This window comes from Dioscorea cayenensis, unplaced genomic scaffold (assembly GCF_009730915.1).
Source record: "Dioscorea cayenensis subsp. rotundata cultivar TDr96_F1 unplaced genomic scaffold, TDr96_F1_v2_PseudoChromosome.rev07_lg8_w22 25.fasta BLBR01001301.1, whole genome shotgun sequence".
In the NCBI taxonomy this organism is placed as follows: Eukaryota; Viridiplantae; Streptophyta; class Magnoliopsida; order Dioscoreales; family Dioscoreaceae; genus Dioscorea; species Dioscorea cayenensis.
The window spans coordinates 6,236-19,950 of record NW_024087692.1 but is presented as its reverse complement, the minus strand read 5'-3'; the positions used below and the strand labels follow the sequence as shown (position 1 = coordinate 19,950).

At 36.1% G+C, this 13,715-nt stretch overlaps 1 pseudogene; it reads left to right on the top strand.

Annotated features, from left to right (window-relative positions):
* The first annotated feature begins 11,525 nt into the window (after positions 1–11,525).
* Positions 11,526–13,255, top strand: LOC120256133 (annotated as a pseudogene).
* The last annotated feature ends 460 nt before the right edge of the window (positions 13,256–13,715 follow it).

Below are 13,715 nucleotides of genomic sequence, written 5' to 3'. Positions count from 1 at the left end.
ATGATGATGATGATGATGATTGTCAAGATTTAGATGAAGACATAGAAGAACTAGCGGAAGGAATTTCTGTAGAACAACTTGGAGATGGTTGTGCTGAAGAAAATAGTAATTTTTTAAAGTTGTTAAGAGATGCTGAAGAAGAGTTGTTTCCTGGATGCAAGGCAGTTTCAAAGCTGTCATTAGAAATACATTTGTATCATATAAAGTGCTTAGGTGGATGAATTGAAAAATCATTTACAAAGGTGCTTGAAATGCTAGGTTGCCCATTTTGTGAACATTCATCTTGGCCAAAGTCTTTTTATGAGGCAAAGAAAATTATTAAGACCTTAGGTCTTAATTATGAGAAAATTCATGTTTGTAAACAAGCTTGCATGTTGTTTTGGAGAGAGTATGCAAGTGCAAAATCATGTCATATTTGTGGTACTTCTCATTGTGTGGATAAGATTAAGAAAAGACGCGTAAAGGTGTTACAGTATTTTCCCTTGATACTAAGACTACAAAGATTTTTCATTTTGTAGCAAACTACAAATGATATGAGGAGGCATGATGAAGCATGGAAATCTTTTGATGCTCGATATCCAGACTTTTCTTCAGACTCTAGTAATGTTAGGCTATCCATTGGTAGTGATGGTTTTAATCCTTTCAGGATGATGAATAGCAACTATAGTGTGTGGCCAGTTGTCCTTGTTCCATATAACTTATCTCCTTGGATTAGAATGAAGCAACATTCATTTATTTTATCTATGATAATTCCAAGAGATAAGCGGCCGACAAATGACATTGATGTCTTTCTACAACCTCTAATAGAGGAGCTAAAGAAATTGTGGGAAGGTGCGTAAACCTATGATGCTTTCAACCATCAAAAGTTTCACATGCAGATGCATTAATGTGGACTATAAATGACTTCCATCTTATGCATATTTATCTGGTTGGAGCACTAAAAGGAAGTTTGCATGTCCATGTTGTGCTGAAAACACATCTTCTTTGTGGTTATATAAGGGTAAAAATTATTGTTACATGTGTTCACGTAGGTGGTTACTCGAAGGTCACCGGTTTCGTTATCAAAACAATTATTTGATGGCACAGAGGAAGAAAGGCTACCACCAAAGCGAGCAAGTGAAAGTAATGTGTTGAATCAGTTAGATGGGCTTCAATTCACTTTTGGAAAATTTATGAAGTAAAAAGGCAAGAAGAGAAATAGAAAGAAGCACAAAAGAACAAAACATCCAAGAATTAGTGTGCAAGAATCTAATGAAAGAGAGTTCAAGTAGAAATGACAGGGTCCTATTGCTCATATGAAGTGGTGGAAGAAAAAAAGTATACTTTTTATGTAACCTTATTGAGAACATAACTTATTGCGCCACAATCTTGATTTGATGCACAAAGAAAAAAATGTGTGCGATAATCTGATTGGAACTTTTTTGGGACTTGATAAGTCAAAGGGCAATCTAATGACACGCCTTAACTTAGTTGATATTGGTATAAGATTTGAACTTCACTCTCAAATTTTTGAAAATGGGAATAAAATACTACCTCCGGCTTGTTTTACATTATCTACGGAACAAAAAGAAATTCTTTGTCAATTTGTTAAAGACATCAAAGTGCCTGATGGTTATGCTTCAAACATTTCAAGATGTGTAAACCTACAAGAATGCAAGATTGGTGGTCATAAAAGCCATGATTGTCATGTTTTGGTTGAAGACATCCTTCCATTAGCTTTACGAGCTTGCAATCCACCCAAGGAAGTCATTGAAGTTGTGAGTAAATTGGCAACAATTTTCAAAATCACTTTGTTCTAAAGTGGTGGATGTGAATGAGCTTGAAGAACTTAAAAATAAAATTGCTATGAAAATTTGTCAAATGGAGAAGATTTTTTTTCCATCATTTTTTACTATTATGGTACATTTAATCATTCATTTGGTGGAAGAAATAAAACTTGGTGGACCAGTTCATTTTAGATAGATGTATCCTTTTGAAAGGTATGTTGCTAAAATCTATTAAAAATTAAATCATTTTAATTTAAAATGTATAATGAAGTAATATATTCTAAATTTTCTTTTTAGATTCTTCACGTGTTTCAAATCTTATGTTAAAAATCAAAGCTCATCATAAAGGTTTCCATTGTTGAAGGATACATAGCTGAAGAATGTGTGACATTTTATTCATGATATCTTTAACGGGTTGAAACAAAGTTTAATCAACTAATGAGAAATACAAACCCATCTACAAATGACCAAGTAAAATACTTATTCTCTAGTGTTAGTCAACATATAGGGAAGATTGAAGAAATTCTTTTAGATGAATCTCCTTGGTTCAAGCACATCGTTATGTCCTTCGTCATTGTGATGACATTGAGAAGTTTTCGTAGGCAAGTGTTTGTGCTTTATAATTCAATGGAAAAAAAAGTACATTTCTCTTAAATTATTATGTGATATATTGATGTAGAGAATTAATTGAATTGGAAAAAAGAAAATGATGTTAACATTCTCACCTCTCTGAAGTTGATTTAGAGAAGTTAGTGAATGAAAATTTTCATTTGTGGTTTCAAAGTAAAGTAATCTTGTTGTACAATTGTTTTATAGTTTACTTTGTCAAATCAAATTTTTTTTTTATAATATCTTTTGCTATGTAGGTTTTGGAAAAATATTATCTGGATATTCCAGAAGAAGCTGTGGCCCTTGGTGTGGGATCTAACAAAGTAGCAAAGAGATACTTTGGGTTCATTATTAATGGATTCAGATTTCATACCAAATATCGTGATGAAAATAGAATGACTCAAAATAGTGGTGTGGTTAACACTTCAGAAGTTGGAAGTGTAAATTACTATAGTAGATTAAGAGATATTATTGAGTTAGATTAGTATGGTAATTTTAAGGTTGTGTTATTCAAGTGTGATTGGGTTGATGTACACCATAATTCGGATATTAGGCACGATGAATTTGGGTTCACTCTTGTAAATTTTTCCCACTACATACCGGTAAAAAAATTAGAGCATGATCCCTATGTGTTCTCATCTCAAGTCGAACAAGTGTTCTATGTGCAAGATCTGAAGAATGAGCATTGGTCAGCGACATCTCCAGCTACGATTTGTTGCTTTGGTACGTAGATAAGGTGGTGGAGACTAACCCCGGCAGCATTACGATTGTGGAAAGAGAGGGTGAGCGGTTTAAATGTGCATTCTTTTCTTTTAGAGCGTGTATTGTCGGATTTAAGAAGGCTTACAGGCCGCTGCTGTTTGTCGATGGTACCCACCTCCTTGGAAAATATTGGGGTACTCTACTGGGTGCTACAGGCAAAGATGGAAACAATGGTTTCTTCCACGTCACCTTCCATATTGTCGACAACGAGACCGATGCCAATTGGACATGGTTCATATCCAAGTTAGGTGATGCTTTATACGAGGAAAGAGATTATCATGAAATAATTACATTCGTTTTGGACTGGTCCAAGGGCTTTGTGAACGGTATTGCGAGAGTCTTCCCTTCTTCCCCACATGCATACTGTCTTCGACACTTGGAGGCCAATTTCATGAAAGCCAACGTTAGACTAAGGAAGGCATTGAGAGAGGAGAGTTGGTCTATATACTTTCGTATTGCGTGGGCATCCACGGCTAAAGATTTTGATGATACCGTGAATGAACTGCAGGCCACATCACCCGAAGCCCATCACTGGTTAATTAATAAATCGGATATGGTACATTGGTCGAATTATATGTTCAGAGGCAAACATTGGGGTGAGATGTATTCAAATGTCATGAAGTCGTTCAATGCTTGGGTCAAAGAAGCTCGGCATTTGCCGATAACAAAGATGGTCGACTCCATAAGGTATTTGAATGTTCATTTTCACTTAAGAATTTGTATTATCCTTTAAAATAGTTTATAAATATTCAAATATCTTTTTCTATGTTTAACCATCTACATCATTGTTTAATTTATGATAATACTGTTTAGTAAAGTATGTTTATGTTTAACTATCAATGTCTTTGCTTAACCTTGTCTGAGATTTGTATTGTACACTGTACAAGTTCAAGTTGATGCGCATGTTATGCAACCGTCGTAAGCAAGCGAACAAATGGGAGACCTACTTGTGCCCGGACATACATTCGAAGGTGGAGATACTTGTTGAGGATAGCCAAAATCTTCGTGTTGGTCGTTGTGTCGATGATTTTTATGAAGTGATTGACTAGTGCAGCTACTCTGTAGATCTTGCTATCAAAACATGCTCATGTCGTAGGTGCAAGTTTATGGTATTCCGTGCAAACACGCTTGCATTGCAATAATGCAGACAGACACCAGCGTTCATCGATTTATTAGCGGCTACTTCACCGTCGACAATTACAAGCTGGCGTATAAGGAAGCTATATTCCCCATACCCGACGATGACAAGCCTACGGACGGAAATCGTGAACTGCGTCCGCGACCACATGTGACGAAAAGGCAACCTGGGCATCCTAGGCGAAAGAGGATCGAGTCACAAGCCTTTGAGGTCCGGGAGTTACGTTACAGCCGCTGCCACGACTCCGAACACAATCGCAGATCTTGCAATAAAACTGTCGGTGACTAGCCATTATAAAACAAGCTGATTTTCAAAAAGAAACAAACTTAATTGTGTGCCAACTTTTCATTTTTAACTAGAGAAAACCTTATTCTTACAGTTAACATATGTATTTAAATAGAGACATTGTTATTTTAAACGGTAAATAGTTATTTTCACAAGTGACTAGTTCGTCTTAAACTGTAACATAGATATTTAAACAATGATATTGACAATTAAACAATGAAACTTAAAATTAAACAATGAAAGTGCAAGTTAAACAATGATACTGGAAGGTTAAAAAAAGAGTCAAGTATATAAATATAGATACATGTAAATTTACATTGACAAAATTTGTCATGTTCTTCGAAAACAATGAATTGAATTTAAACTGGTTTACATTTGAAACTAAGACAACGTATTCTATGAACCCGCTTTCAAACACTCCCCTTTGGCAGTGATGCCGGCTGCCCTCTCCTCCTTAAGTATGTTGGAAACATACTTTAATCGCAGATAAGGGACGTCTGTCTGTGGTTGGTGTAGCTTCTCATTGGCGAGTAACTGCTCGATAAACCGCATCACATAGACGACCCAATCGACACTTCCTTATTTTTGTCGTGGAGTTTTAGTGTCGTGAACAAGTGGGTACTTTGCGGTCGCCAACTCGCCGAACTCCATGTCGATACAAAGGTCGAATAGGTTCCGTTGTGGAGGTATACAAGTTGATATTAGAATACCGGTTATTTACCAAACACTATTACTCAAACACAAATTATTAATGCACTTACCATTTCTAGCGTTTCTTTATCATATTCCTTCCTTTGGCATGAAGAATAATGCATGTATTCTTATTTGTCATTGTCAAGGACGACGACATGGAAGTGGCCATTCATAATTATCGGGAGGATGACAATTTCAACATCATGCAAAGTTACGTGCGGCATCTCCGATGATAGCCATAGTGGTATCAAGTGCGTCGCCTACATTGACATAAACAGCGCCAGTGGTCGTGTGATGGAGGCTCACTTCTTATAACGATATGGCACTATGCTCAATGAATTTTGGATTATACATATGAAAAGCATCCATCACATCATCTGTGACCATCTTGTTCTCCTCAAGTAGATCGAATAGCTTGGACCGTGTGGTGCTAACAGAGTCATTCTTCGACACGACAGCTGCTGCGGTTAAACGGTCACAGAGATACGTAAACAATATTGTAAATATTTAACTGATGCATCAACCATTTAAATTCTATGTGGAATATTTAAATGTTAACTATATAAATTAAATGGTAACATATAATAGTTTAAATTCTATCTGGAATATTTAAACGTTAAATATATAACTTAAAGGGTAACATGTAATAGTTCAAATGCTATGTGGGATATTTAAACGTTAACTATATAACTTAAAGGGTAACATATAATAGTTTAAACAATACCATAAAAACTTCAAACTTACTTGTTCATAGGGTAGTTGAGGAAGATCCTTATCAACTCCTGTTCATACTTGTTGAGGCGCGATTAGCCAACGTATTTTTTCTTCTTCGGAATAAAGTCTTTCTGAACTTCTTCTAATTTTTTATTGCCATTGATCTTCTCTCTCGTCGCCATTTCGGCGACATTCCCTTGACCATCAGTCAACTTGTTTTTGGGATCATCATGCAGCCTTTGTTGTTGGCTGGTTGTCGGTGTTTAGCTACCGAGCATCATCTTCCTTCGATACGGCACGACTGGCAGGCATCAAGCGGAGACATATCCTTACATGCTTCTTGTTGTTGTGGGATTGTGTACGATCTTCGATGCTGACTTGTCGGCCGTTGGTTCCACCGCGACTATGATTACGTTGATAATAGAGTCGGCGACCTTCTCAACAGTAGCCCACGACCACAGCATCAATGGGAGACACAATGTTAGCTGGTTCTTGTTTTTCAGAGATTATGTCCATCTTTGATGCCACTAGCATCGACCGCCCTGTTCCACGGGTTCATGATTTCGTTAACAATAAAGTCATCGATCTTATCAACCGCGGCAATGGCAACATCATCTGTGATCTCCTCCACCGTGAAGGCCATGTCATCAATAGTAACACCATCAGCCGCCGATGGTGCTACTGTTGTTTCATCATCAGTCGGCGATGAAGATGGAAGCATTATTGTTTTCCTCTTTTTCGCAAGCCTCTTCAAATGAGGCCATTTTCGAATGACCTCCCCGATGATGTCGTCGTCGTCTAATTCCGACTCCGCGTCTATCCCGGGTGCTTCATTTGTTCGGAGGGACGGCGCAGTCGATTGTGACCGGCCTTCCATTGCCTCAACCCGAGCGACAAGCCAAGGGAACTCGGTCATCAATATCTGGCAAGCCTGCAGAAGAGTTGCAGTGACATCCTCGCCTGGTGCCGTCAGGGACGCTGCCACGGTTGGGGGCGCTCCCATGATCCGGGGGACTATCGATGTCGTCGTCGGTGGGGGTGTTGCAATCGGGTGGGGTAGGGGAGGGCTTCTCCGGCGTCTATGAATGCGTGTGCGTTTTGGGCTGGAAGTAGGAGAACGGCATCGAGCGCACACGGAAGAGGTAGCCCTCTCATCTTGCCTTCGAGTAAGTGGCTTCGGAGCAATAGCATCCAACCGACGGTTGGCCTGAACAAATATATCTTCATCAACATCTGCCGAAACCAGCTCACGAAACTAACATGTGTAAATCATACAATCTTAGTGAAATGATTCAGTTTAAATAATAAAAACTATAGTTAAACATTGAACTTATATATTTAAACATTATAGTATAAACATAAACAGACAACAAAAGTTTTAAACATTGAAGAATACTTTTTAAACGGTAAATGAACAAAGTTAAAAGGTAAATAATATGTTTAAACAGTAACGTCTACTGTTAAACACATTGTTCATGATTTATTACCTCTTTACCTTCGAGAGATGACAAACTAGTTTCTATCGTCGCTTGCTTCCGGTAAGTATTTTCATCGGAGCACAGCATCCTTGGGATCTTGCAGAAACGGACATTCTTTCCGATCCGGTCAGCTTGTAAAACCAGATGTTAAGCGCGACCGTGCAACCCTTAATATACCCTGTGTTGGTCTTCTTCCCCTCGCATCTAGCTTGCACTCGAGCGGCTGCTTTTGGAATGTCCTTCATAAGCAACTAGTGCGTTGCCTGCGCCCATGCGTATCACCCCATGCTAGGTAGATCATCGACATAATCAACGATCTAGTTAGGGAATCGAGCATGAGGTATTTGGGAAGAGGATTGTACCCATGAGGTACACCATCAGTAGTTTCACAAAAAAATTTTCTTCTCCTCTCTGTCCAACGAGTTGCTGAAGAGTGCTCCTAATGGAGTCTCTATGTCTCTCGTAGGTTTTGGATAAATACCTCTCTTCAAAAGCTGAGCGTGTTTTCTTCTTCTCAAACATGACTGCGTCTCCATCGCAACGCAGACCAAGAACGAGGGCCACATCTTCAGGCCTGAAAGTCAACATGCTTTCCCCGATCCTGAATTTATTGGTGCGACTATCGTACCTTTGCAACAGAGAATCAAGAAGGGCCCGCTCTTGGAATACAGCTTCCAACTCAGTAAATGCTACAAACGGTGTCTTGCGGATGATCTCCCAATGTCGAGGGATCATGTGAACTTTTCAATTCAGCCATGGCCTCCACTACCGGTGTCAAATAGCATCGCCCATTAACTAGATTGACCGCCATAATCATAAGCCTGCGATAATAACAGCACATTCAACAAGCTGTATTCATAAATTGTTAAGCGGAAATATAAGTTGTTAAACGGTAAACTCTCAATTCTTAAACAGTGATATCACTTATTAAACAGATATCTATATTATTAAATAGGGATACCAATATTTAAATGGAGACGACAAAACTTAAACGGTAAAAGCTCATTCTTTAAACGGAGACCTCATTTGTACAACTGCAACCATATCAATTGAAAGGGGAAACGTACATTATAAACATTACACAAATCACAACAATCGAAAAACTATTTTGATCGTGTATATAGACAAAAATGTAAAACAAAAAAAAACCCTAGCCGAGAAATCTCCCTTCAGACTAACAAAAACCCTCGATCGATAAATCCCCCTACGAGGGCTTGATGTCTTCCAATAAAAGACAAAAATCACAAAAACAAAAAGCAGAAAAAAATGTTTCTTTATATGAGAATAGTTAACATAAAACCATAATCAATACCTTAGATTGCAAACTGATGAAATGCCAAATACTTGCTCGAGACTTCTCCTTCGAGACACCGGTGGAAAGGGAAAAAGTTTGAATTTTCTACTGGATGTGCATAAAAAAATGGTCGGAGATGCCAGTCGAGAGAAGACAAGCAAACGGCTCAAATGGCTGTAGCCCTAAGAAAAACCCCCCACTTCCTCTCACACCGCCGAAATGGCTGCAGCCACGACTTCCCGTGTAAGGGCATTTTCATCCATAAAATTTAAAAATCACTCCGTTAACCACCTTACATACTTTGGGGGTTTCAAAATCATGGAGTGTAAAAGGAAGGGGGTTTTGGGGATTGCAAAATTAGCGGGGTTTTTTTGGCAATATGGCAAACTTAGGGGTTTTTTTTGGCAATTTCCACTAAAATAATTTAAATATCATTATTTTTAACTATTTTTTTTTTCAATTATTATAATTAAATATATTAATTAATTATGTGAATTAATCATATTAAGTTTAAATATTTAACTATAATAAATTAAAGTAAATAATTATCTTGTAAATATTTAAAAATAAATAATGTTAAATATTTATTATTAAACATAATTCATTATCTTATAGAAAATGATCTTGTTTACACAAAAGGGTATACATGTAATTTTCATCATATCTCTCTTTTATTTTTATTTTTTCTATTTCTAACCCCTATTCTCTCAAACTAAACACCTTCTTCATTATCATCCCATTTCCTCCTATTCTTATTCTCATTCCTTCTTTCTTTTTTTATTCCCCTTCTCATTCTCATTCTGCAATCTAAATGGGCCCTAAGAGTTATGTAGAGTGTTTTGAGGTAGTAATTAATATCGGAGAGTACTAAGGGTTATGTAGAGTGTTTCTAAAAAGGTGAACTTCTTAATTTAAGGGCAGCTAATGAAAATGAAAAGCTATCTTTTTGAGTTTAATTTTTCTCCTACATCCTTATCTTTGGGTCAAGTTTGATCGTTACGCTTACCAACTCCTTGAACATCTCTATCCGAACTGTGTCATATCCCCTTCTCACAATTCTCCTCTCTGCTTGTTGTATCTCATTTGCATTGTCTTTGTATTGTTTTTTTTTGTATATGTTATAATATATATAACTGTATTTAGAAGTCTATTTCACCTATTTAATATTTTTGAGTGATTTATAATTATTTTTTTAAAAAAATACAATATCGTAGGTGATCATTTCGCATGTCTCAAGAGTAAGGTTACATAATGCAAGAGTTAGGAGACGTAGCCTTAAATAATGAAAGGCTTAAGTTGCAATAATACCATGTAACGATTTTGAAATAAATACTTTTAACTCTTACAGGATAATATAATCTTTGAAGAGTTCTCCAAAATGCACAGGTTTAATGATTAATTCCTGGTCAATGTGCACTCATGTGACTATATTCTGCTTGTTGCATTTATCAAAAAATAAAAAAATAAAATAAAAAGAGTTCTCAAGCATCTATGGTGAACTTTAGCCAAACAACAAAAGATTTTTTAAGAAAAATTAATTAATCTTGTTTTTATTAAAAAAAAATAAACTACATTAGAAATATGAAAGACACCTTGATGAAGGCAATCTACCCCCTATTCCTTATTGGCTTTAATAATTAAATAGATATCAATCATTCATTTCATTAGTAAAATGTTTAATTTTAATTAATAGTAAGTAAATTAAAAATTCAATCACATGTTTTTGTTTTATGATAAATTAGTTCAATGTTTTCAATACCTTCAGTAATTTTTTTTGATGAAATGCAGCAAGCGCATGTTGGGGATATGCACAAACATGCATAAATATGGAGTAAGCTCAACAAGCACTTGTGTCTTTATCTTGAGTGGTTTTTGAAGTAAAATTTTGGGCCATTTCTGAAATGAATACCTTATGCAAAAGACCCGCTACTAGTAAATTAAGAGGCTATTGGTTACCTTCATTAATTGTGCAACTATTTCATCTTTTTGATTTTTCAATTTTTTTTAATTTTTTAAATATTCTATATATGTTACATTAAATTTTAAAAAAATTGATTGGACATATATAGGAAATTCAAAATGTCTTTGCTTCTTTGGAGAGAGAACCTGTAGTCAATCATCAACACTAGACAAGAATATGCTTGCCACAGATGCTGAGAGAAGTTGCACTTGGTGACACGGGTGAGATAAGGCATGATCTCCACGCATCCAATCTGACTCGCTTGTCCCAACCAAGCAATGAGGTCACACCCAACCCCAACACAAAAAAGCTAGCCCTCTCGCCGCACAAGGAGGGTAAATTGGCCACTTCTTTTGTTTTGAATCTTAAAAAAAATAATATGTTAAATATTTTAAGGAAAAGTTATTGTTATTTATTAAAAAAATGTTATTATTAATTTTCACTTTAATGAGGCCAATACAAATAAATAAATAAATAAATAAATAAATGAAATTAGTGATACAAGGATTGACTTTTTGATGCAGTGGTCGGCATTTCAGTTTCCTTCACTCAAGTGAAACACAAGTTTTGAGGGTGAGGACATGTGGCGGTTAAGTGTGTTATTCGTAATAAAGCTAGAATTCTTAGAAGAGTTTTTCGTATATGTGCATCTATGATAGCAGTGGCTTATTCATCTTGTAATAATAATAATAATAATATATTTTATTATTATTATTATTATTATTATTATTATATGTGACACTCATTTAATTTTTGGGGACCTCCAGTGCAGAGACTTTGTCAAATCCGGCTAAGATGATGCGTGTAAGGTTAGTTTAGTGATCACAAAGTCAATAAAGAAGAACAAGGGATGACCAGAAACATTATCTTCAAAACTCCACGAGTTCATCTTGCCAAAACACTAGCAAGTAAGCAAGCACCACCAGACACTACTCAATTATCCATGTCGACGACCATCTATGATCGAGTAAGTGAGATCAAGGCTTTCGATGAGACGAAAGCCGGAGTCAAAGGCCTTATCGATGCTGGCATCACTGAAGTTCCCCGCTTTTTCATTCATCCGACTGAAACAATTTCCACTTCTACGACTGAGTTGAAGATTCCAGTTATTGACATGAAAGACATCAATACGAGGAAAAAAGAAATACTCGACAAGGTTAAAAAGGCTTCGGAGACAATCGGTTTTTTCCAAGTGGCTAACCATGGAGTGCCCTGATATGGTGATGGATGAGATGCTCGACGCAATAAAGAGGTTTATGGAGGATGATGCAGAGGTGAAGAAAAAATACTACACTAGAGATACCCAACAACGAAAGGTGGTCTTCAATTGCAACTTCGATCTTTACAGTTCCCCAGCGGCAAATTGGCGTGATACTTTGTTTCTTCGTATGGCTCCTGATCCTCCTGAAAAAGATGAGGTACCCCATGCTTTCCGGTGAGTGATAGTAGGTAAATTCAGTAAATATAGATTTGAATATATAAGTTTTGTTTAAACAAATATTGGTGTGATTTGAACATGAAGGGAAATAGTATTTGAGTATTCATTTCACATGAAAAAAGTGGGAGAGGTGCTATTTGAGCTGATATCAGAGGCTCTTGGACTGAAGCCTGATCACTTGAAAGAAATGAAATGCGCACAGGGAATTGGTGTTGCTTGCCATTACTATCCACCCTGTCCAGAGCCCCACTTTGCACTTGGAACCAGTAAACACTCTGATCCGGGTTTCCTCACAATTCTTTTGCAAGATAAATCAATTGGTGGCTTGCAAATACTTCATAAAAGTAAATGGGTTGATGTCCCTCCCTCTCCTGGATGCCTGATCATCAACATAGCAGATCTCTTGCAGGTATTAAACATATACAAAGTTTATGCATTAGAGTTCACTAAGTAATGTGCTTGATTTTCCTTCTAATTGGGTGGAACAAGATTATATATGATTTGTCTTTCTACGTGCTTGGTAATCAACATAACTAATCTCTTGCATATATATACGTATTAATTAGAGCTAACTAATAATTGCAAATCCGTTTAATATAATATGGATATATAAATTATGAGCTTTGCTTATTTTCCAGCTCAAGTTTTTCATGTTAATCAAACTATATTGATGAATTGGTTACATGACCACATAATATTGTCATGTTTGCATTTAATATACCTCATTATGTAGGTTAATTAAATTTGACCTTAATCACTTTGCAATGTTGATGTCTTTCTTGTTTGATGTATAGCTGATCTCAAATGACAAGTTAAAGAGTGTTGAGCATAGAGTGCTTGCAAGCAAGGAAGGTCCAAGACTTTCAGTAGCATGCTTCTTTGTTACTCAGTATAGCCCTTCATCAATGGTTTATGGTCCTATCATGGAGTTACTTGCTAATGGAAGTGCACCTATCTACAGAGAAGTTGTCATAGATGAGTTCAACAAACACTATAATTCTAAAGGCCTTGATGGGAAATCTGCACTTGATCATTTCAAGCTATAAAACTTAATTTGTTATTTAGTTATTATTGCATTTCTTTCCACAACAATATATTCGAAGAAATTTACTCTTGTATGTTTGGTGAAGTGGTAAGGCTGAGTTTGAATAATTTTGTTAGAAAAAGCTTATCTTTCAACAACAATAAAACAGAAACGAGGGCCTTGAAGCCAGCCGCTCAATTAGACCTTGATACGGATAATTTTAGTTCTTTGAGGTCATGCTTCTGTTTAGGGACCTCAAAAAAGGCCTCTAAACTTTCTTTCTTTTACATGATTTACGTTGTGTATTTGCTTTTGCATTGTAATACAAGATTTCACATAAATTATTCTAATAAAAATTAAAAATTATTGTGTATGTTTATAATTATCATAAATCATTGAAGTCATTTTAACATTGATTTTTATTTAGATGCAATATATTTTTTTCATTGCAATGAATTACAAATCTTATGTTCACTTTACATATTATTTCAAGTTTGTATCTTTGGTTTTCATTAAAGAATAGTTGACAAATTTTAAAACAGAAAAATCTCTGA